The 23,688-nt window shown below is 36.7% G+C and overlaps 16 non-coding genes across 16 annotated transcripts; all 16 read left to right on the forward strand.

Moving 5' to 3' along the window:
• The first annotated feature begins 129 nt into the window (after nt 1–129).
• Nucleotides 130–248, forward strand: LOC136181780 (5S ribosomal RNA). Its single transcript, XR_010668127.1, has one exon. It is a non-coding gene; the product is annotated as a 5S ribosomal RNA (ribosomal RNA).
• Nucleotides 249–1,665: 1,417 nt separating this feature from the next.
• Nucleotides 1,666–1,784, forward strand: LOC136182013 (5S ribosomal RNA). Its single transcript, XR_010668331.1, has one exon. It is a non-coding gene; the product is annotated as a 5S ribosomal RNA (ribosomal RNA).
• Nucleotides 1,785–3,201: 1,417 nt separating this feature from the next.
• Nucleotides 3,202–3,320, forward strand: LOC136182015 (5S ribosomal RNA). The gene has a single exon (XR_010668333.1). It is a non-coding gene; the product is annotated as a 5S ribosomal RNA (ribosomal RNA).
• A 1,406-nt stretch (nt 3,321–4,726) lies between these two features.
• On the forward strand, nt 4,727–4,845 carry LOC136181579 (5S ribosomal RNA). The gene has a single exon (XR_010667926.1). It is a non-coding gene; the product is annotated as a 5S ribosomal RNA (ribosomal RNA).
• Nucleotides 4,846–6,268: 1,423 nt separating this feature from the next.
• Nucleotides 6,269–6,387, forward strand: LOC136182016 (5S ribosomal RNA). The gene has a single exon (XR_010668334.1). It is a non-coding gene; the product is annotated as a 5S ribosomal RNA (ribosomal RNA).
• A 1,405-nt stretch (nt 6,388–7,792) lies between these two features.
• On the forward strand, nt 7,793–7,911 carry LOC136182017 (5S ribosomal RNA). Its single transcript, XR_010668335.1, has one exon. It is a non-coding gene; the product is annotated as a 5S ribosomal RNA (ribosomal RNA).
• A 1,423-nt stretch (nt 7,912–9,334) lies between these two features.
• LOC136181771 (5S ribosomal RNA) lies at nt 9,335–9,453 on the forward strand. The gene has a single exon (XR_010668118.1). It is a non-coding gene; the product is annotated as a 5S ribosomal RNA (ribosomal RNA).
• A 1,417-nt stretch (nt 9,454–10,870) lies between these two features.
• Nucleotides 10,871–10,989, forward strand: LOC136182018 (5S ribosomal RNA). Its single transcript, XR_010668336.1, has one exon. It is a non-coding gene; the product is annotated as a 5S ribosomal RNA (ribosomal RNA).
• A 1,423-nt stretch (nt 10,990–12,412) lies between these two features.
• LOC136181693 (5S ribosomal RNA) lies at nt 12,413–12,531 on the forward strand. Its single transcript, XR_010668040.1, has one exon. It is a non-coding gene; the product is annotated as a 5S ribosomal RNA (ribosomal RNA).
• A 1,424-nt stretch (nt 12,532–13,955) lies between these two features.
• LOC136182048 (5S ribosomal RNA) lies at nt 13,956–14,074 on the forward strand. The gene has a single exon (XR_010668366.1). It is a non-coding gene; the product is annotated as a 5S ribosomal RNA (ribosomal RNA).
• A 1,406-nt stretch (nt 14,075–15,480) lies between these two features.
• Nucleotides 15,481–15,599, forward strand: LOC136181703 (5S ribosomal RNA). Its single transcript, XR_010668050.1, has one exon. It is a non-coding gene; the product is annotated as a 5S ribosomal RNA (ribosomal RNA).
• Nucleotides 15,600–17,005: 1,406 nt separating this feature from the next.
• Nucleotides 17,006–17,124, forward strand: LOC136182019 (5S ribosomal RNA). Its single transcript, XR_010668337.1, has one exon. It is a non-coding gene; the product is annotated as a 5S ribosomal RNA (ribosomal RNA).
• A 1,406-nt stretch (nt 17,125–18,530) lies between these two features.
• Nucleotides 18,531–18,649, forward strand: LOC136181363 (5S ribosomal RNA). Its single transcript, XR_010667712.1, has one exon. It is a non-coding gene; the product is annotated as a 5S ribosomal RNA (ribosomal RNA).
• Nucleotides 18,650–20,066: 1,417 nt separating this feature from the next.
• Nucleotides 20,067–20,185, forward strand: LOC136182020 (5S ribosomal RNA). Its single transcript, XR_010668338.1, has one exon. It is a non-coding gene; the product is annotated as a 5S ribosomal RNA (ribosomal RNA).
• A 1,417-nt stretch (nt 20,186–21,602) lies between these two features.
• On the forward strand, nt 21,603–21,721 carry LOC136181404 (5S ribosomal RNA). The gene has a single exon (XR_010667752.1). It is a non-coding gene; the product is annotated as a 5S ribosomal RNA (ribosomal RNA).
• A 1,417-nt stretch (nt 21,722–23,138) lies between these two features.
• LOC136182021 (5S ribosomal RNA) lies at nt 23,139–23,257 on the forward strand. Its single transcript, XR_010668339.1, has one exon. It is a non-coding gene; the product is annotated as a 5S ribosomal RNA (ribosomal RNA).
• Nucleotides 23,258–23,688: the final 431 nt, after the last annotated feature.

Raw genomic sequence — 23,688 nt, forward strand, 5'->3', positions numbered from 1 at the left:
CCATAGGCCCACACGTTTGAGTAGAAAAGTAATAAAATCAACTAGGTCATAGTCACTTGCTCTAATTTTGGCGAGGTGTTACTTTAAACCTAAGTATGTATAAATAACCCTTTAACAACCTGTTCATTCGCTTATGGCCATACCACCCTGAACACGCCTGATCTCGTCCGATCTCGGAAGCTAAGCAGGGTCGGGCCTGGTTAGTATTTGGATGGGAGACCGCCTGGGAATACCAGGTGCTGTAAGCTTTTAATACCTCCTTTAGCCAGAAGAGGGCGTTGTTGCCTCACTAGTGGAGAAAGGACTGAGAGAAACAGGCCAGTGGAAAATGAAACATGATTTTATTTGGCAGTCTGTCCTCTTTTTTTTTGTTGCAATTTTCATCAATGTTTTCAGTGAGTATTAATACATATTACGCTCTCTGGAGGCTGTTTTCAAAGTTCAGTTTTACATTCAAAAAGTACATGTAGCCTACTTAAGTAAGGACTACTGCATTAACATATTTTAATTACTTGTACTTAGGTTACTCTTTACTTCCCCACAACACTCTGGTAGCCATATTATACATTTGATTCAACTGGAAATATTCACCATCATTATAAATGTTTTCACATCAATAATAAACATTTACACCAAATCAGGAATTATTATAAATGATTACTATTAAGATTGAATTTAAAAAAAACCTGCAAACAAGTGATGCTTACTTATCAATCAATATTTTTTCAGAATCAATTGACGATTTTTCAGAAGTTGACCATTTTGCATCGTCACTTTTACTGTGGATTTATTAAGGTTTTCAATACTGCAAACTTGTGAACAGTGAACAGCAGAAATAAGTTTAAATGTTGCATTAAGGCACACAAGATTTAGGATTATTATAGTAGCCTAAGCAGTGATTGATTAAGATATAAGGGACAACTCGAAATTATGTTTTTATCACCACTTACTTGTTTTGAGGTAATCTTGAATGACAAATGAATAAATCAGCCATTGCAATGTTTCATGTAGAAATCATAACCCTGTGGGGCATACATATTTGATCCCCTCACATTCTCCATTGTAACTAATCATTAAAAAAAACAATCCTCCATTAGGAATCACAAAGGAACACTTACTAATTATATGAAAATTCATAATTATTACAATCAGTCCCTATATATGCTATAGATGATCCCCAATCAAAATTCAGTGTAAGCTACTTTGTAGGAAAGTAGAAGCAATGATAGACAAATAAAAAAAGAACTGCAGTGCATAGCAGGAGGTTACAGCGCCCCCTGCTGGCTGAAGCAGGTATTAAAAGCTTACAGCACCTGGGATTCCCAGGCGGTCTCCCATCCAAGTACTAACCAGGCCAGTTTTGAAAGAGGGAAGTTAATCTTCACGGAATCGGTTTGTTCAATGTGTTTATCAGACGTTTGAACGTTCAGTTTGCCCGCAAGTCGTGAAACAAGTCTTAAAAACAAGCTGCAAGTCTTTAGTTAACTCCCAGCGTCAAAGTATTGCTGAATCTAGTAAGATTAAGTGTAAGTCTATCCATAGGCCCACACGTTTGAGTAGAAAAGTAATAAAATCAACTAGGTCATAGTCACTTGCTCTAATTTTGGCGAGGTGTTACTTTAAACCTAAGTATGTATAAATAACCCTTTAACAACCTGTTCATTCGCTTACGGCCATACCACCCTGAACACGCCCGATCTCGTCCGATCTCGGAAGCTAAGCAGGGTCGGGCCTGGTTAGTACTTGGATGGGAGACCGCCTGGGAATACCAGGTGCTGTAAGCTTTTAATACCTCCTTTAGCCAGAAGAGGGCGCTGTTGCCTCACTAGTGGAGAAAGGACTGAGAGAAACAGGCCAGCGGAAAATGAAACATGATTTTATTTGGCAGTCTGTCCTCTTTTTTTTTGTTGCAATTTTCATCAATGTTTTCAGTGAGTATTAATACATATTACGCTCTCTGGAGGCTGTTTTCAAAGTTCAGTTTTACATTCAAAAAGTACATGTAGCCTACTTAAGTAAGGACTACTGCATTAACATATTTTAATTACTTGTACTTAGGTTACTCTTTACTTCCCCACAACACTCTGGTAGCCATATTATACATTTGATTCAACTGGAAATATTCACCATCATTATAAATGTTTTCACATCAATAATAAACATTTACACCAAATCAGGAATTATTATAAATGATTACTATTAAGATTGAATTTAAAAAAAACCTGCAAACAAGTGATGCTTACTTATCAATCAATATTTTTTCAGAATCAATTGACGATTTTTCAGAAGTTGACCATTTTGCATCGTCACTTTTACTGTGGATTTATTAAGGTTTTCAATACTGCAAACTTGTAAACAGTGAACAGCAGAAATAAGTTTAAATGTTGCATTAAGGCACACAAGATTTAGGATTATTATAGTAGCCTAAGCAGTGATTGATTAAGATATAAGGGACAACTCGAAATTATGTTTTTATCACCACTTACTTGTTTTGAGGTAATCTTGAATGACAAATGAATAAATCAGCCATTGCAATGTTTCATGTAGAAATCATAACCCTGTGGGGCATACATATTTGATCCCCTCACATTCTCCATTGTAACTAATCATTAAAAAAAACAATCCTCCATTAGGAATCACAAAGGAACACTTACTAATTATATGAAAATTCATAATTATTACAATCAGTCCCTATATATGCTATAGATGATCCCCAATCAAAATTCAGTGTAAGCTACTTTGTAGGAAAGTAGAAGCAATGATAGACAAATAAAAAAAGAACTGCAGTGCATAGCAGGAGGTTACAGCGCCCCCTGCTGGCTGAAGCAGGTATTAAAAGCTTACAGCACCTGGGATTCCCAGGCGGTCTCCCATCCAAGTACTAACCAGGCCAGTTTTGAAAGAGGGAAGTTAATCTTCACGGAATCGGTTTGTTCAATGTGTTTATCAGACGTTTGAACGTTCAGTTTGCCCGCAAGTCGTGAAACAAGTCTTAAAAACAAGCTGCAAGTCTTTAGTTAACTCCCAGCGTCAAAGTATTGCTGAATCTAGTAAGATTAAGTGTAAGTCTATCCATAGGCCCACACGTTTGAGTAGAAAAGTAATAAAATCAACTAGGTCATAGTCACTTGCTCTAATTTTGGCGAGGTGTTACTTTAAACCTAAGTATGTATAAATAACCCTTTAACAACCTGTTCATTCGCTTACGGCCATACCACCCTGAACACGCCCGATCTCGTCCGATCTCGGAAGCTAAGCAGGGTCGGGCCTGGTTAGTACTTGGATGGGAGACCGCCTGGGAATACCAGGTGCTGTAAGCTTTTAATACCTCCTTTAGCCAGAAGAGGGCGCTGTTGCCTCACTAGTGGAGAAAGGACTGAGAGAAACAGGCCAGTGGAAAATGAAACATGATTTTATTTGGCAGTCTGTCCTCTCTTTTTTTTTTGTTGTTGCAATTTTCATCAATGTTTTCAGTGAGTATTAATACATATTACGCTCTCTGGAGGCTGTTTTCAAAGTTCAGTTTTACATTCAAAAAGTACATGTAGCCTACTTAAGTAAGGACTACTGCATTAACATATTTTAATTACTTGTACTTAGGTTACTCTTTACTTCCCCACAACACTCTGGTAGCCATATTATACATTTGATTCAACTGGAAATATTCACCATCATTATAAATGTTTTCACATCAATAATAAACATTTACACCAAATCAGGAATTATTATAAATGATTACTATTAAGATTGAATTTAAAAAAAACCTGCAAACAAGTGATGCTTACTTATCAATCAATTGACGATTTTTCAGAAGTTGACCATTTTGCATCGTCACTTTTACTGTGGATTTATTAAGGTTTTCAATCCTGCAAACTTGTGAACAGTGAACAGCAGAAATAAGTTTAAATGTTGCATTAAGGCACACAAGATTTAGGATTATTATAGTAGCCTAAGCAGTGATTGATTAAGATATAAGGGACAACTCGAAATTATGTTTTTATCACCACTTACTTGTTTTGAGGTAATCTTGAATGACAAATGAATAAATCAGCCATTGCAATGTTTCATGTAGAAATCATAACCCTGTGGGGCATACATATTTGATCCCCTCACATTCTCCATTGTAACTAATCATTAAAAAAAACAATCCTCCATTAGGAATCACAAAGGAACACTTACTAATTATATGAAAATTCATAATTATTACAATCAGTCCCTATATATGCTATAGATGATCCCCAATCAAAATTCAGTGTAAGCTACTTTGTAGGAAAGTAGAAGCAATGATAGACAAATAAAAAAAGAACTGCAGTGCATAGCAGGAGGTTACAGCGCCCCCTGCTGGCTGAAGCAGGTATTAAAAGCTTACAGCACCTGGGATTCCCAGGCGGTCTCCCATCCAAGTACTAACCAGGCCAGTTTTGAAAGAGGGAAGTTAATCTTCACGGAATCGGTTTGTTCAATGTGTTTATCAGACGTTTGAACGTTCAGTTTGCCCGCAAGTCGTGAAACAAGTCTTAAAAACAAGCTGCAAGTCTTTAGTTAACTCCCAGCGTCAAAGTATTGCTGAATCTAGTAAGATTAAGTGTAAGTCTATCCATAGGCCCACACGTTTGAGTAGAAAAGTAATAAAATCAACTAGGTCATAGTCACTTGCTCTAATTTTGGCGAGGTGTTACTTTAAACCTAAGTATGTATAAATAACCCTTTAACAACCTGTTCATTCACTTACGGCCATACCACCCTGAACACGCCCGATCTCGTCCGATCTCGGAAGCTAAGCAGGGTCGGGCCTGGATAGTACTTGGATGGGAGACCGCCTGGGAATACCAGGTGCTGTAAGCTTTTAATACCTCCTTTAGCCAGAAGAGGGCGCTGTTGCCTCACTAGTGGAGAAAGGACTGAGAGAAACAGGCCAGTGGAAAATGAAACATGATTTTATTTGGCAGTCTGTCCTCTCTTTTTTTTTTGTTGTTGCAATTTTCATCAATGTTTTCAGTGAGTATTAATACATATTACGCTCTCTGGAGGCTGTTTTCAAAGTTCAGTTTTACATTCAAAAAGTACATGTAGCCTACTTAAGTAAGGACTACTGCATTAACATATTTTAATTACTTGTACTTAGGTTACTCTTTACTTCCCCACAACACTCTGGTAGCCATATTATACATTTGATTCAACTGGAAATATTCACCATCATTATAAATGTTTTCACATCAATAATAAACATTTACACCAAATCAGGAATTATTATAAATGATTACTATTAAGATTGAATTTAAAAAAAACCTGCAAACAAGTGATGCTTACTTATCAATCAATATTTTTTCAGAATCAATTGACGATTTTTCAGAAGTTGACCATTTTGCATCGTCACTTTTACTGTGGATTTATTAAGGTTTTCAATACTGCAAACTTGTGAACAGTGAACAGCAGAAATAAGTTTAAATGTTGCATTAAGGCACACAAGATTTAGGATTATTATAGTAGCCTAAGCAGTGATTGATTAAGATATAAGGGACAACTCGAAATTATGTTTTTATCACCACTTACTTGTTTTGAGGTAATCTTGAATGACAAATGAATAAATCAGCCATTGCAATGTTTCATGTAGAAATCATAACCCTGTGGGGCATACATATTTGATCCCCTCACATTCTCCATTGTAACTAATCATTAAAAAAAACAATCCTCCATTAGGAATCACAAAGGAACACTTACTAATTATATGAAAATTCATAATTATTACAATCAGTCCCTATATATGCTATAGATGATCCCCAATCAAAATTCAGTGTAAGCTACTTTGTAGGAAAGTAGAAGCAATGATAGACAAATAAAAAAAGAACTGCAGTGCATAGCAGGAGGTTACAGCGCCCCCTGCTGGCTGAAGCAGGTATTAAAAGCTTACAGCACCTGGGATTCCCAGGCGGTCTCCCATCCAAGTACTAACCAGGCCAGTTTTGAAAGAGGGAAGTTAATCTTCACGGAATCGGTTTGTTCAATGTGTTTATCAGACGTTTGAACGTTCAGTTTGCCCGCAAGTCGTGAAACAAGTCTTAAAAACAAGCTGCAAGTCTTTAGTTAACTCCCAGCGTCAAAGTATTGCTGAATCTAGTAAGATTAAGTGTAAGTCTATCCATAGGCCCACACGTTTGAGTAGAAAAGTAATAAAATCAACTAGGTCATAGTCACTTGCTCTAATTTTGGCGAGGTGTTACTTTAAACCTAAGTATGTATAAATAACCCTTTAACAACCTGTTCATTCGCTTACGGCCATACCACCCTGAACACGCCCGATCTCGTCCGATCTCGGAAGCTAAGCAGGGTCGGGCCTGGTTAGTACTTGGATGGGAGACCGCCTGGGAATACCAGGTGCTGTAAGCTTTTAATACCTCCTTTAGCCAGAAGAGGGCGCTGTTGCCTCACTAGTGGAGAAAGGACTGAGAGAAACAGGCCAGTGGAAAATGAAACATGATTTTATTTGGCAGTCTGTCCTCTCTTTTTTTTTTGTTGTTGCAATTTTCATCAATGTTTTCAGTGAGTATTAATACATATTACGCTCTCTGGAGGCTGTTTTCAAAGTTCAGTTTTACATTCAAAAAGTACATGTAGCCTACTTAAGTAAGGACTACTGCATTAACATATTTTAATTACTTGTACTTAGGTTACTCTTTACTTCCCCACAACACTCTGGTAGCCATATTATACATTTGATTCAACTGGAAATATTCACCATCATTATAAATGTTTTCACATCAATAATAAACATTTACACCAAATCAGGAATTATTATAAATGATTACTATTAAGATTGAATTTAAAAAAAACCTGCAAACAAGTGATGCTTACTTATCAATCAATTGACGATTTTTCTGAAGTTGACCATTTCGCATCGTCACTTTTACTGTGGATTTATTAAGGTTTTCAATCCTGCAAACTTGTGAACAGTGAACAGCAGAAATAAGTTTAAATGTTGCATTAAGGCACACAAGATTTAGGATTATTATAGTAGCCTAAGCAGTGATTGATTAAGATACAAGGGACAACTCGAAATTATGTTTTTATCACCACTTACTTGTTTTGAGGTAATCTTGAATGACAAATGAATAAATCAGCCATTGCAATGTTTCATGTAGAAATCATAACCCTGTGGGGCATACATATTTGATCCCCTCACATTCTCCATTGTAACTAATCATTAAAAAAACAATCCTCCATTAGGAATCACAAAGGAACACTTACTAATTATATGAAAATTCATAATTATTACAATCAGTCCCTATATATGCTATAGATGATCCCCAATCAAAATTCAGTGTAAGCTACTTTGTAGGAAAGTAGAAGCAATGATAGACAAATAAAAAAAGAACTGCAGTGAATAGCAGGAGGTTACAGCGCCCCCTGCTGGCTGAAGCAGGTATTAAAAGCTTACAGCACCTGGGATTCCCAGGCGGTCTCCCATCCAAGTACTAACCAGGCCAGTTTTGAAAGAGGGAAGTTAATCTTCACGGAATCGGTTTGTTCAATGTGTTTATCAGACGTTTGAACGTTCAGTTTGCCCGCAAGTCGTGAAACAAGTCTTAAAAACAAGCTGCAAGTCTTTAGTTAACTCCCAGCGTCAAAGTATTGCTGAATCTAGTAAGATTAAGTGTAAGTCTATCCATAGGCCCACACGTTTGAGTAGAAAAGTAATAAAATCAACTAGGTCATAGTCACTTGCTCTAATTTTGGCGAGGTGTTACTTTAAACCTAAGTATGTATAAATAACCCTTTAACAACCTGTTCATTCGCTTACGGCCATACCACCCTGAACACGCCCGATCTCGTCCGATCTCGGAAGCTAAGCAGGGTCGGGCCTGGTTAGTACTTGGATGGGAGACCGCCTGGGAATACCAGGTGCTGTAAGCTTTTAATACCTCCTTTAGCCAGAAGAGGGCGCTGTTGCCTCACTAGTGGAGAAAGGACTGAGAGAAACAGGCCAGTGGAAAATGAAACATGATTTTATTTGGCAGTCTGTCCTCTCTTTTTTTTTTGTTGTTGCAATTTTCATCAATGTTTTCAGTGAGTATTAATACATATTACGCTCTCTGGAGGCTGTTTTCAAAGTTCAGTTTTACATTCAAAAAGTACATGTAGCCTACTTAAGTAAGGACTACTGCATTAACATATTTTAATTACTTGTACTTAGGTTACTCTTTACTTCCCCACAACACTCTGGTAGCCATATTATACATTTGATTCAACTGGAAATATTCACCATCATTATAAATGTTTTCACATCAATAATAAACATTTACACCAAATCAGGAATTATTATAAATGATTACTATTAAGATTGAATTTAAAAAAAACCTGCAAACAAGTGATGCTTACTTATCAATCAATATTTTTTCAGAATCAATTGACGATTTTTCAGAAGTTGACCATTTTGCATCGTCACTTTTACTGTGGATTTATTAAGGTTTTCAATACTGCAAACTTGTGAACAGTGAACAGCAGAAATAAGTTTAAATGTTGCATTAAGGCACACAAGATTTAGGATTATTATAGTAGCCTAAGCAGTGATTGATTAAGATATAAGGGACAACTCGAAATTATGTTTTTATCACCACTTACTTGTTTTGAGGTAATCTTGAATGACAAATGAATAAATCAGCCATTGCAATGTTTCATGTAGAAATCATAACCCTGTGGGGCATACATATTTGATCCCCTCACATTCTCCATTGTAACTAATCATTAAAAAAAACAATCCTCCATTAGGAATCACAAAGGAACACTTACTAATTATATGAAAATTCATAATTATTACAATCAGTCCCTATATATGCTATAGATGATCCCCAATCAAAATTCAGTGTAAGCTACTTTGTAGGAAAGTAGAAGCAATGATAGACAAATAAAAAAAGAACTGCAGTGCATAGCAGGAGGTTACAGCGCCCCCTGCTGGCTGAAGCAGGTATTAAAAGCTTACAGCACCTGGGATTCCCAGGCGGTCTCCCATCCAAGTACTAACCAGGCCAGTTTTGAAAGAGGGAAGTTAATCTTCACGGAATCGGTTTGTTCAATGTGTTTATCAGACGTTTGAACGTTCAGTTTGCCCGCAAGTCGTGAAACAAGTCTTAAAAACAAGCTGCAAGTCTTTAGTTAACTCCCAGCGTCAAAGTATTGCTGAATCTAGTAAGATTAAGTGTAAGTCTATCCATAGGCCCACACGTTTGAGTAGAAAAGTAATAAAATCAACTAGGTCATAGTCACTTGCTCTAATTTTGGCGAGGTGTTACTTTAAACCTAAGTATGTATAAATAACCCTTTAACAACCTGTTCATTCGCTTACGGCCATACCACCCTGAACACGCCCGATCTCGTCCGATCTCGGAAGCTAAGCAGGGTCGGGCGTGGTTAGTACTTGAATGGGAGACCGCCTGGGAATACCAGGTGCTGTAAGCTTTTAATACCTCCTTTAGCCAGAAGAGGGCGCTGTTGCCTCACTAGTGGAGAAAGGACTGAGAGAAACAGGCCAGTGGAAAATGAAACATGATTTTATTTGGCAGTCTGTCCTCTTTTTTTTTGTTGCAATTTTCATCAATGTTTTCAGTGAGTATTAATACATATTACGCTCTCTGGAGGCTGTTTTCAAAGTTCAGTTTTACATTCAAAAAGTACATGTAGCCTACTTACGTAAGGACTACTGCATTAACATATTTTAATTACTTGTACTTAGGTTACTCTTTACTTCCCCACAACACTCTGGTAGCCATATTATACATTTGATTCAACTGGAAATATTCACCATCATTATAAATGTTTTCACATCAATAATAAACATTTACACCAAATCAGGAATTATTATAAATGATTACTATTAAGATTGAATTTAAAAAAAACCTGCAAACAAGTGATGCTTACTTATCAATCAATATTTTTTCAGAATCAATTGACGATTTTTCAGAAGTTGACCATTTTGCATCGTCACTTTTACTGTGGATTTATTAAGGTTTTCAATACTGCAAACTTGTGAACAGTGAACAGCAGAAATAAGTTTAAATGTTGCATTAAGGCACACAAGATTTAGGATTATTATAGTAGCCTAAGCAGTGATTGATTAAGATATAAGGGACAACTCGAAATTATGTTTTTATCACCACTTACTTGTTTTGAGGTAATCTTGAATGACAAATGAATAAATCAGCCATTGCAATGTTTCATGTAGAAATCATAACCCTGTGGGGCATACATATTTGATCCCCTCACATTCTCCATTGTAACTAATCATTAAAAAAAACAATCCTCCATTAGGAATCACAAAGGAACACTTACTAATTATATGAAAATTCATAATTATTACAATCAGTCCCTATATATGCTATAGATGATCCCCAATCAAAATTCAGTGTAAGCTACTTTGTAGGAAAGTAGAAGCAATGATAGACAAATAAAAAAAGAACTGCAGTGCATAGCAGGAGGTTACAGCGCCCCCTGCTGGCTGAAGCAGGTATTAAAAGCTTACAGCACCTGGGATTCCCAGGCGGTCTCCCATCCAAGTACTAACCAGGCCAGTTTTGAAAGAGGGAAGTTAATCTTCACGGAATCGGTTTGTTCAATGTGTTTATCAGACGTTTGAACGTTCAGTTTGCCCGCAAGTCGTGAAACAAGTCTTAAAAACAAGCTGCAAGTCTTTAGTTAACTCCCAGCGTCAAAGTATTGCTGAATCTAGTAAGATTAAGTGTAAGTCTATCCATAGGCCCACACGTTTGAGTAGAAAAGTAATAAAATCAACTAGGTCATAGTCACTTGCTCTAATTTTGGCGAGGTGTTACTTTAAACCTAAGTATGTATAAATAACCCTTTAACAACCTGTTCATTCGCTTACGGCCATACCACCCTGAACACGCCCGATCTCGTCCGATCTCGGAAGCTAAGCAGGGTCGGGCCTGGTTAGTACTTGGATGGGAGACCGCCTGGGAATACCAGGTGCTGTAAGCTTTTAATACCTCCTTTAGCCAGAAGAGGGCGCTGTTGCCTCACTAGTGGAGAAAGGACTGAGAGAAACAGGCCAGTGGAAAATGAAACATGATTTTATTTGGCAGTCTGTCCTCTCTTTTTTTTTTGTTGTTGCAATTTTCATCAATGTTTTCAGTGAGTATTAATACATATTACGCTCTCTGGAGGCTGTTTTCAAAGTTCAGTTTTACATTCAAAAAGTACATGTAGCCTACTTAAGTAAGGACTACTGCATTAACATATTTTAATTACTTGTACTTAGGTTACTCTTTACTTCCCCACAACACTCTGGTAGCCATATTATACATTTGATTCAACTGGAAATATTCACCATCATTATAAATGTTTTCACATCAATAATAAACATTTACACCAAATCAGGAATTATTATAAATGATTACTATTAAGATTGAATTTAAAAAAAACCTGCAAACAAGTGATGCTTACTTATCAATCAATATTTTTTCAGAATCAATTGACGATTTTTCAGAAGTTGACCATTTTGCATCGTCACTTTTACTGTGGATTTATTAAGGTTTTCAATACTGCAAACTTGTGAACAGTGAACAGCAGAAATAAGTTTAAATGTTGCATTAAGGCACACAAGATTTAGGATTATTATAGTAGCCTAAGCAGTGATTGATTAAGATATAAGGGACAACTCGAAATTATGTTTTTATCACCACTTACTTGTTTTGAGGTAATCTTGAATGACAAATGAATAAATCAGCCATTGCAATGTTTCATGTAGAAATCATAACCCTGTGGGGCATACATATTTGATCCCCTCACATTCTCCATTGTAACTAATCATTAAAAAAAACAATCCTCCATTAGGAATCACAAAGGAACACTTACTAATTATATGAAAATTCATAATTATTACAATCAGTCCCTATATATGCTATAGATGATCCCCAATCAAAATTCAGTGTAAGCTACTTTGTAGGAAAGTAGAAGCAATGATAGACAAATAAAAAAAGAACTGCAGTGCATAGCAGGAGGTTACAGCGCCCCCTGCTGGCTGAAGCAGGTCTTAAAAGCTTACAGCACCTGGGATTCCCAGGCGGTCTCCCATCCAAGTACTAACCAGGCCAGTTTTGAAAGAGGGAAGTTAATCTTCACGGAATCGGTTTGTTCAATGTGTTTATCAGACGTTTGAACGTTCAGTTTGCCCGCAAGTCGTGAAACAAGTCTTAAAAACAAGCTGCAAGTCTTTAGTTAACTCCCAGCGTCAAAGTATTGCTGAATCTAGTAAGATTAAGTGTAAGTCTATCCATAGGCCCACACGTTTGAGTAGAAAAGTAATAAAATCAACTAGGTCATAGTCACTTGCTCTAATTTTGGCGAGGTGTTACTTTAAACCTAAGTATGTATAAATAACCCTTTAACAACCTGTTCATTCGCTTACGGCCATACCACCCTGAACACGCCCAATCTCGTCCGATCTCGGAAGCTAAGCAGGGTCGGGCCTGGTTAGTACTTGGATGGGAGACCGCCTGGGAATACCAGGTGCTGTAAGCTTTTAATACCTCCTTTAGCCAGAAGAGGGCGCTGTTGCCTCACTAGTGGAGAAAGGACTGAGAGAAACAGGCCAGTGGAAAATGAAACATGATTTTATTTGGCAGTCTGTCCTCTCTTTTTTTTTTGTTGTTGCAATTTTCATCAATGTTTTCAGTGAGTATTAATACATATTACGCTCTCTGGAGGCTGTTTTCAAAGTTCAGTTTTACATTCAAAAAGTACATGTAGCCTACTTAAGTAAGGACTACTGCATTAACATATTTTAATTACTTGTACTTAGGTTACTCTTTACTTCCCCACAACACTCTGGTAGCCATATTATACATTTGATTCAACTGGAAATATTCACCATCATTATAAATGTTTTCACATCAATAATAAACATTTACACCAAATCAGGAATTATTATAAATGATTACTATTAAGATTGAATTTAAAAAAAACCTGCAAACAAGTGATGCTTACTTATCAATCAATATTTTTTCAGAATCAATTGACGATTTTTCAGAAGTTGACCATTTTGCATCGTCACTTTTACTGTGGATTTATTAAGGTTTTCAATACTGCAAACTTGTGAACAGTGAACAGCAGAAATAAGTTTAAATGTTGCATTAAGGCACACAAGATTTAGGATTATTATAGTAGCCTAAGCAGTGATTGATTAAGATATAAGGGACAACTCGAAATTATGTTTTTATCACCACTTACTTGTTTTGAGGTAATCTTGAATGACAAATGAATAAATCAGCCATTGCAATGTTTCATGTAGAAATCATAACCCTGTGGGGCATACATATTTGATCCCCTCACATTCTCCATTGTAACTAATCATTAAAAAAAACAATCCTCCATTAGGAATCACAAAGGAACACTTACTAATTATATGAAAATTCATAATTATTACAATCAGTCCCTATATATGCTATAGATGATCCCCAATCAAAATTCAGTGTAAGCTACTTTGTAGGAAAGTAGAAGCAATGATAGACAAATAAAAAAAAGAACTGCAGTGCATAGCAGGAGGTTACAGCGCCCCCTGCTGGCTGAAGCAGGTATTAAAAGCTTACAGCACCTGGGATTCCCAGGCGGTCTCCCATCCAAGTACTAACCAGGCCAGTTTTGAAAGAGGGAAGTTAATCTTCACGGAATCGGTTTGTTCAATGTGTTTATCAGACGTTTGAACGTTCAGTTTGCCCGCAAGTCGTGAAACAAGTCTTAAAAACAAGCTGCAAGTCTTTAGTTAACTCCCAGCGTCAAAGTATTGCTGAATCTAGTAAGATTAAGTGTAAGTCTATCCATAGGCCCACACGTTTGAGTAGAAAAGTAATAAAATCAACTAGGTCATAGTCACTTGCTCTAATTTTGGCGAGGTGTTACTTTAAACCTAAGTATGTATAAATAACCCTTTAACAACCTGTTCATTCGCTTACGGCCATACCACCCTGAACACGCCCGATCTCGTCCGATCTCGGAAGCTAAGCAGGGTTGGGCCTGGTTAGTACTTGGATGGGAGACCGCCTGGGAATACCAGGTGCTGTAAGCTTTTAATACCTCCTTTAGCCAGAAGAGGGCGCTGTTGCCTCACTAGTGGAGAAAGGACTGAGAGAAACAGGCCAGTGGAAAATGAAACATGATTTTATTTGGCAGTCTGTCCTCTCTTTTTTTTTTGTTGTTGCAATTTTCATCAATGTTTTCAGTGAGTATTAATACATATTACGCTCTCTGGAGGCTGTTTTCAAAGTTCAGTTTTACATTCAAAAAGTACATGTAGCCTACTTAAGTAAGGACTACTGCATTAACATATTTTAATTACTTGTACTTAGGTTACTCTTTACTTCCCCACAACACTCTGGTAGCCATATTATACATTTGATTCAACTGGAAATATTCACCATCATTATAAATGTTTTCACATCAATAATAAACATTTACACCAAATCAGGAATTATTATAAATGATTACTATTAAGATTGAATTTAAAAAAAACCTGCAAACAAGTGATGCTTACTTATCAATCAATTGACGATTTTTCAGAAGTTGACCATTTTGCATCGTCACTTTTACTGTGGATTTATTAAGGTTTTCAATACTGCAAACTTGTGAACAGTGAACAGCAGAAATAAGTTTAAATGTTGCATTAAGGCACACAAGATTTAGGATTATTATAGTAGCCTAAGCAGTGATTGATTAAGATATAAGGGACAACTCGAAATTATGTTTTTATCACCACTTACTTGTTTTGAGGTAATCTTGAATGACAAATGAATAAATCAGCCATTGCAATGTTTCATGTAGAAATCATAACCCTGTGGGGCATACATATTTGATCCCCTCACATTCTCCATTGTAACTAATCATTAAAAAAAACAATCCTCCATTAGGAATCACAAAGGAACACTTACTAATTATATGAAAATTCATAATTATTACAATCAGTCCCTATATATGCTATAGATGATCCCCAATCAAAATTCAGTGTAAGCTACTTTGTAGGAAAGTAGAAGCAATGATAGACAAATAAAAAAAGAACTGCAGTGCATAGCAGGAGGTTACAGCGCCCCCTGCTGGCTGAAGCAGGTATTAAAAGCTTACAGCACCTGGGATTCCCAGGCGGTCTCCCATCCAAGTACTAACCAGGCCAGTTTTGAAAGAGGGAAGTTAATCTTCACGGAATCGGTTTGTTCAATGTGTTTATCAGACGTTTGAACGTTCAGTTTGCCCGCAAGTCGTGAAACAAGTCTTAAAAACAAGCTGCAAGTCTTTAGTTAACTCCCAGCGTCAAAGTATTGCTGAATCTAGTAAGATTAAGTGTAAGTCTATCCATAGGCCCACACGTTTGAGTAGAAAAGTAATAAAATCAACTAGGTCATAGTCACTTGCTCTAATTTTGGCGAGGTGTTACTTTAAACCTAAGTATGTATAAATAACCCTTTAACAACCTGTTCATTCGCTTACGGCCATACCACCCTGAACACGCCCGATCTCGTCCGATCTCGGAAGCTAAGCAGGGTCTGGCCTGGTTAGTACTTGGATGGGAGACCGCCTGGGAATACCAGGTGCTGTAAGCTTTTAATACCTCCTTTAGCCAGAAGAGGGCGCTGTTGCCTCACTAGTGGAGAAAGGACTGAGAGAAACAGGCCAGTGGAAAATGAAACATGATTTTATTTGGCAGTCTGTCCTCTCTTTTTTTTTTGTTGTTGCAATTTTCATCAATGTTTTCAGTGAGTATTAATACATATTACGCTCTCTGGAGGCTGTTTTCAAAGTTCAGTTTTACATTCAAAAAGTACATGTAGCCTACTTAAGTAAGGACTACTGCATTAAAATATTTTAATTACTTGTACTTAGGTTACTCTTTACTTCCCCACAACACTCTGGTAGCCATATTATACATTTGATTCAACTGGAAATATTCACCATCATTATAAATGTTTTCACATCAATAATAAACATTTACACCAAATCAGGAATTATTATAAATGATTACTATTAAGATTGAATTTAAAAAAAACCTGCAAACAAGTGATGCTTACTTATCAATCAATTGACGATTTTTCAGAAGTTGACCATTTTGCATCGTCACTTTTACTGTGGATTTATTAAGGTTTTCAATACTGCAAACTTGTGAACAGTGAACAGCAGAAATAAGTTTAAATGTTGCATTAAGGCACACAAGATTTAGGATTATTATAGTAGCCTAAGCAGTGATTGATTAAGATATAAGGGACAACTCGAAATTATGTTTTTATCACCACTTACTTGTTTTGAGGTAATCTTGAATGACAAATGAATAAATCAGCCATTGCAATGTTTCATGTAGAAATCATAACCCTGTGGGGCATACATATTTGATCCCCTCACATTCTCCATTGTAACTAATCATTAAAAAAAACAATCCTCCATTAGGAATCACAAAGGAACACTTACTAATTATATGAAAATTCATAATTATTACAATCAGTCCCTATATATGCTATAGATGATCCCCAATCAAAATTCAGTGTAAGCTACTTTGTAGGAAAGTAGAAGCAATGATAGACAAATAAAAAAAGAACTGCAGTGCATAGCAGGAGGTTACAGCGCCCCCTGCTGGCTGAAGCAGGTCTTAAAAGCTTACAGCACCTGGGATTCCCAGGCGGTCTCCCATCCAAGTACTAACCAGGCCAGTTTTGAAAGAGGGAAGTTAATCTTCACGGAATCGGTTTGTTCAATGTGTTTATCAGACGTTTGAACGTTCAGTTTGCCCGCAAGTCGTGAAACAAGTCTTAAAAACAAGCTGCAAGTCTTTAGTTAACTCCCAGCGTCAAAGTATTGCTGAATCTAGTAAGATTAAGTGTAAGTCTATCCATAGGCCCACACGTTTGAGTAGAAAAGTAATAAAATCAACTAGGTCATAGTCACTTGCTCTAATTTTGGCGAGGTGTTACTTTAAACCTAAGTATGTATAAATAACCCTTTAACAACCTGTTCATTCGCTTACGGCCATACCACCCTGAACACGCCCGATCTCGTCCGATCTCGGAAGCTAAGCAGGGTCGGGCCTGGTTAGTACTTGGATGGGAGACCGCCTGGGAATACCAGGTGCTGTAAGCTTTTAATACCTCCTTTAGCCAGAAGAGGGCGCTGTTGCCTCACTAGTGGAGAAAGGACTGAGAGAAACAGGCCAGTGGAAAATGAAACATGATTTTATTTGGCAGTCTGTCCTCTCTTTTTTTTTTGTTGTTGCAATTTTCATCAATGTTTTCAGTGAGTATTAATACATATTACGCTCTCTGGAGGCTGTTTTCAAAGTTCAGTTTTACATTCAAAAAGTACATGTAGCCTACTTAAGTAAGGACTACTGCATTAACATATTTTAATTACTTGTACTTAGGTTACTCTTTACTTCCCCACAACACTCTGGTAGCCATATTATACATTTGATTCAACTGGAAATATTCACCATCATTATAAATGTTTTCACATCAATAATAAACATTTACACCAAATCAGGAATTATTATAAATGATTACTATTAAGATTGAATTTAAAAAAAACCTGCAAACAAGTGATGCTTACTTATCAATCAATTGACGATTTTTCAGAAGTTGACCATTTTGCATCGTCACTTTTACTGTGGATTTATTAAGGTTTTCAATACTGCAAACTTGTGAACAGTGAACAGCAGAAATAAGTTTAAATGTTGCATTAAGGCACACAAGATTTAGGATTATTATAGTAGCCTAAGCAGTGATTGATTAAGATATAAGGGACAACTCGAAATTATGTTTTTATCACCACTTACTTGTTTTGAGGTAATCTTGAATGACAAATGAATAAATCAGCCATTGCAATGTTTCATGTAGAAATCATAACCCTGTGGGGCATACATATTTGATCCCCTCACATTCTCCATTGTAACTAATCATTAAAAAAAACAATCCTCCATTAGGAATCACAAAGGAACACTTACTAATTATATGAAAATTCATAATTATTACAATCAGTCCCTATATATGCTATAGATGATCCCCAATCAAAATTCAGTGTAAGCTACTTTGTAGGAAAGTAGAAGCAATGATAGACAAATAAAAAAAGAACTGCAGTGCATAGCAGGAGGTTACAGCGCCCCCTGCTGGCTGAAGTAGGTATTAAAAGCTTACAGCACCTGGGATTCCCAGGCGGTCTCCCATCCAAGTACTAACCAGGCCAGTTTTGAAAGAGGGAAGTTAATCTTCACGGAATCGGTTTGTTCAATGTGTTTATCAGACGTTTGAACGTTCAGTTTGCCCGCAAGTCGTGAAACAAGTCTTAAAAACAAGCTGCAAGTCTTTAGTTAACTCCCAGCGTCAAAGTATTGCTGAATCTAGTAAGATTAAGTGTAAGTCTATCCATAGGCCCACACGTTTGAGTAGAAAAGTAATAAAATCAACTAGGTCATAGTCACTTGCTCTAATTTTGGCGAGGTGTTACTTTAAACCTAAGTATGTATAAATAACCCTTTAACAACCTGTTCATTCGCTTACGGCCATACCACCCTGAACACCCCCGATCTCGTCCGATCTCGGAAGCTAAGCAGGGTCGGGCCTGGTTAGTACTTGGATGGGAGACCGCCTGGGAATACCAGGTGCTGTAAGCTTTTAATACCTCCTTTAGCCAGAAGAGGGCGCTGTTGCCTCACTAGTGGAGAAAGGACTGAGAGAAACAGGCCAGTGGAAAATGAAACATGATTTTATTTGGCAGTCTGTCCTCTTTTTTTTTGTTGCAATTTTCATCAATGTTTTCAGTGAGTATTAATACATATTACGCTCTCTGGAGGCTGTTTTCAAAGTTCAGTTTTACATTCAAAAAGTACATGTAGCCTACTTACGTAAGGACTACTGCATTAACATATTTTAATTACTTGTACTTAGGTTACTCTTTACTTCCCCACAACACTCTGGTAGCCATATTATACATTTGATTCAACTGGAAATATTCACCATCATTATAAATGTTTTCACATCAATAATAAACATTTACACCAAATCAGGAATTATTATAAATGATTACTATTAAGATTGAATTTAAAAAAAACCTGCAAACAAGTGATGCTTACTTATCAATCAATATTTTTTCAGAATCAATTGACGATTTTTCAGAAGTTGACCATTTTGCATCGTCACTTTTACTGTGGATTTATTAAGGTTTTCAATACTGCAAACTTGTGAACAGTGAACAGCAGAAATAAGTTTAAATGTTGCATTAAGGCACACAAGATTTAGGATTATTATAGTAGCCTAAGCAGTGATTGATTAAGATACAAGGGACAATTCGAAATTATGTTTTTATCACCACTTACTTGTTTTGAGGTAATCTTGAATGACAAATGAATAAATCAGCCATTGCAATGTTTCATGTAGAAATCATAACCCTGTGGGGCATACATATTTGATCCCCTCACATTCTCCATTGTAACTAATCATTAAAAAAAACAATCCTCCATTAGGAATCACAAAGGAACACTTACTAATTATATGAAAATTCATAATTATTACAATCAGTCCCTATATATGCTATAGATGATCCCCAATCAAAATTCAGTGTAAGCTACTTTGTAGGAAAGTAGAAGCAATGATAGACAAATAAAAAAAGAACTGCAGTGCATAGCAGGAGGTTACAGCGCCCCCTGCTGGCTGAAGCAGGTATTAAAAGCTTACAGCACCTGGGATTCCCAGGCGGTCTCCCATCCAAGTACTAACCAGGCCAGTTTTGAAAGAGGGAAGTTAATCTTCACGGAATCGGTTTGTTCAATGTGTTTATCAGACGTTTGAACGTTCAGTTTGCCCGCAAGTCGTGAAACAAGTCTTAAAAACAAGCTGCAAGTCTTTAGTTAACTCCCAGCGTCAAAGTATTGCTGAATCTAGTAAGATTAAGTGTAAGTCTATCCATAGGCCCACACGTTTGAGTAGAAAAGTAATCAAATCAACTAGGTCATAGTCACTTGCTCTAATTTTGGCGAGGTGTTACTTTAAACCTAAGTATGTATAAATAACCCTTTAACAACCTGTTCATTCGCTTACGGCCATACCACCCTGAACACGCCCGATCTCGTCCGATCTCGGAAGCTAAGCAGGGTCGGGCCTGGTTAGTACTTGGATGGGAGACCGCCTGGGAATACCAGGTGCTGTAAGCTTTTAATACCTCCTTTAGCCAGAAGAGGGCGCTGTTGCCTCACTAGTGGAGAAAGGACTGAGAGAAACAGGCCAGTGGAAAATGAAACATGATTTTATTTGGCAGTCTGTCCTCTTTTTTTTTGTTGCAATTTTCATCAAGGTTTTCAGTGAGTATTAATACATATTACGCTCTCTGGAGGCTGTTTTCAAAGTTCAGTTTTACATTCAAAAAGTACATGTAGCCTACTTACGTAAGGACTACTGCATTAACATATTTTAATTACTTGTACTTAGGTTACTCTTTACTTCCCCACAACACTCTGGTAGCCATATTATACATTTGATTCAACTGGAAATATTCACCATCATTATAAATGTTTTCACATCAATAATAAACATTTACACCAAATCAGGAATTATTATAAATGATTACTATTAAGATTGAATTTAAAAAAAACCTGCAAACAAGTGATGCTTACTTATCAATCAATATTTTTTCAGAATCAATTGACGATTTTTCAGAAGTTGACCATTTTGCATCGTCACTTTTACTGTGGATTTATTAAGGTTTTCAATACTGCAAACTTGTGAACAGTGAACAGCAGAAATAAGTTTAAATGTTGCATTAAGGCACACAAGATTTAGGATTATTATAGTAGCCTAAGCAGTGATTGATTAAGATATAAGGGACAACTCGAAATTATGTTTTTATCACCACTTACTTGTTTTGAGGTAATCTTGAATGACAAATGAATAAATCAGCCATTGCAATGTTTCATGTAGAAATCATAACCCTGTGGGGCATACATATTTGATCCCCTCACATTCTCCATTGTAACTAATCATTAAAAAAAACAATCCTCCATTAGGAATCACAAAGGAACACTTACTAATTATATGAAAATTCATAATTATTACAATCAGTCCCTATATATGCTATAGATGATCCCCAATCAAAATTCAGTGTAAGCTACTTTGTAGGAAAGTAGAAGCAATGATAGACAAATAAAAAAAGAACTGCAGTGCATAGCAGGAGGTTACAGCGCCCCCTGCTGGCTGAAGCAGGTATTAAAAGCTTACAGCACCTGGGATTCCCAGGCGGTCTCCCATCCAAGTACTAACCAGGCCAGTTTTGAAAGAGGGAAGTTAATCTTCACGGAATCGGTTTGTTCAATGTGTTTATCAGACGTTTGAACGTTCAGTTTGCCCGCAAGTCGTGAAACAAGTCTTAAAAACAAGCTGCAAGTCTTTAGTTAACTCCCAGCGTCAAAGTATTGCTGAATCTAGTAAGATTAAGTGTAAGTCTATCCATAGGCCCACACGTTTGAGTAGAAAAGTAATAAAATCAACTAGGTCATAGTCACTTGCTCTAATTTTGGCGAGGTGTTACTTTAAACCTAAGTATGTATAAATAACCCTTTAACAACCTGTTCATTCGCTTACGGCCATACCACCCTGAACATGCCCGATCTCGTCCGATCTCGGAAGCTAAGCAGGGTCGGGCCTGGTTAGTACTTGGATGGGAGACCGCCTGGGAATACCAGGTGCTGTAAGCTTTTAATACCTCCTTTAGCCAGAAGAGGGCGCTGTTGCCTCACTAGTGGAGAAAGGACTGAGAGAAACAGGCCAGTGGAAAATGAAACATGATTTTATTTGGCAGTCTGTCCTCTTTTTTTTTGTTGCAATTTTCATCAATGTTTTCAGTGAGTATTAATACATATTACGCTCTCTGGAGGCTGTTTTCAAAGTTCAGTTTTACATTCAAAAAGTACATGTAGCCTACTTACGTAAGGACTACTGCATTAACATATTTTAATTACTTGTACTTAGGTTACTCTTTACTTCCCCACAACACTCTGGTAGCCATATTATACATTTGATTCAACTGGAAATATTCACCATCATTATAAATGTTTTCACATCAATAATAAACATTTACACCAAATCAGGAATTATTATAAATGATTACTATTAAGATTGAATTTAAAAAAAACCTGCAAACAAGTGATGCTTACTTATCAATCAATATTTTTTCAGAATCAATTGACGATTTTTCAGAAGTTGACCATTTTGCATCGTCACTTTTACTGTGGATTTATTAAGGTTTTCAATACTGCAAACTTGTGAACAGTGAACAGCAGAAATAAGTTTAAATGTTGCATTAAGGCACACAAGATTTAGGATTATTATAGTAGCCTAAGCAGTGATTGATTAAGATATAAGGGACAACTCGAAATTATGTTTTTATCACCACTTACTTGTTTTGAGGTAATCTTGAATGACAAATGAATAAATCAGCCATTGCAATGTTTCATGTAGAAATCATAACCCTGTGGGGCATACATATTTGATCCCCTCACATTCTCCATTGTAACTAATCATTAAAAAAAACAATCCTCCATTAGGAATCACAAAGGAACACTTACTAATTATATGAAAATTCATAATTATTACAATCAGTCCCTATATATGCTATAGATGATCCCCAATCAAAATTCAGTGTAAGCTACTTTGTAGGAAAGTAGAAGCAATGATAGACAAATAAAAAAAGAACTGCAGTGCATAGCAGGAGGTTACAGCGCCCCCTGCTGGCTGAAGCAGGTATTAAAAGCTTACAGCACCTGGGATTCCCAGGCGGTCTCCCATCCAAGTACTAACCAGGCCAGTTTTGAAAGAGGGAAGTTAATCTTCACGGAATCGGTTTGTTCAATGTGTTTATCAGACGTTTGAACGTTCAGTTTGCCCGCAAGTCGTGAAACAAGTCTTAAAAACAAGCTGCAAGTCTTTAGTTAACTCCCAGCGTCAAAGTATTGCTGAATCTAGTAAGATTAAGTGTAAGTCTATCCATAGGCCCACACGTTTGAGTAGAAAAGTAATAAAATCAACTAGGTCATAGTCACTTGCTCTAATTTTGGCGAGGTGTTACTTTAAACCTAAGTATGTATAAATAACCCTTTAACAACCTGTTCATTCGCTTACGGCCATACCACCCTGAACACGCCCGATCTCGTCCGATCTCGGAAGCTAAGCAGGGTCGGGCCTGGTTAGTACTTGGATGGGAGACCGCCTGGGAATACCAGGTGCTGTAAGCTTTTAATACCTCCTTTAGCCAGAAGAGGGCGCTGTTGCCTCACTAGTGGAGAAAGGACTGAGAGAAACAGGCCAGTGGAAAATGAAACATGATTTTATTTGGCAGTCTGTCCTCTTTTTTTTTGTTGCAATTTTCATCAATGTTTTCAGTGAGTATTAATACATATTACGCTCTCTGGAGGCTGTTTTCAAAGTTCAGTTTTACATTCAAAAAGTACATGTAGCCTACTTACGTAAGGACTACTGCATTAACATATTTTAATTACTTGTACTTAGGTTACTCTTTACTTCCCCACAACACTCTGGTAGCCATATTATACATTTGATTCAACTGGAAATATTCACCATCATTATAAATGTTTTCACATCAATAATAAACATTTACACCAAATCAGGAATTATTATAAATGATTACTATTAAGATTGAATTTAA

The sequence above is a fragment of the Labrus bergylta genome, chromosome 13, assembly GCF_963930695.1.
Source record: "Labrus bergylta chromosome 13, fLabBer1.1, whole genome shotgun sequence".
Taxonomy (NCBI): domain Eukaryota; kingdom Metazoa; phylum Chordata; class Actinopteri; order Labriformes; family Labridae; genus Labrus; species Labrus bergylta.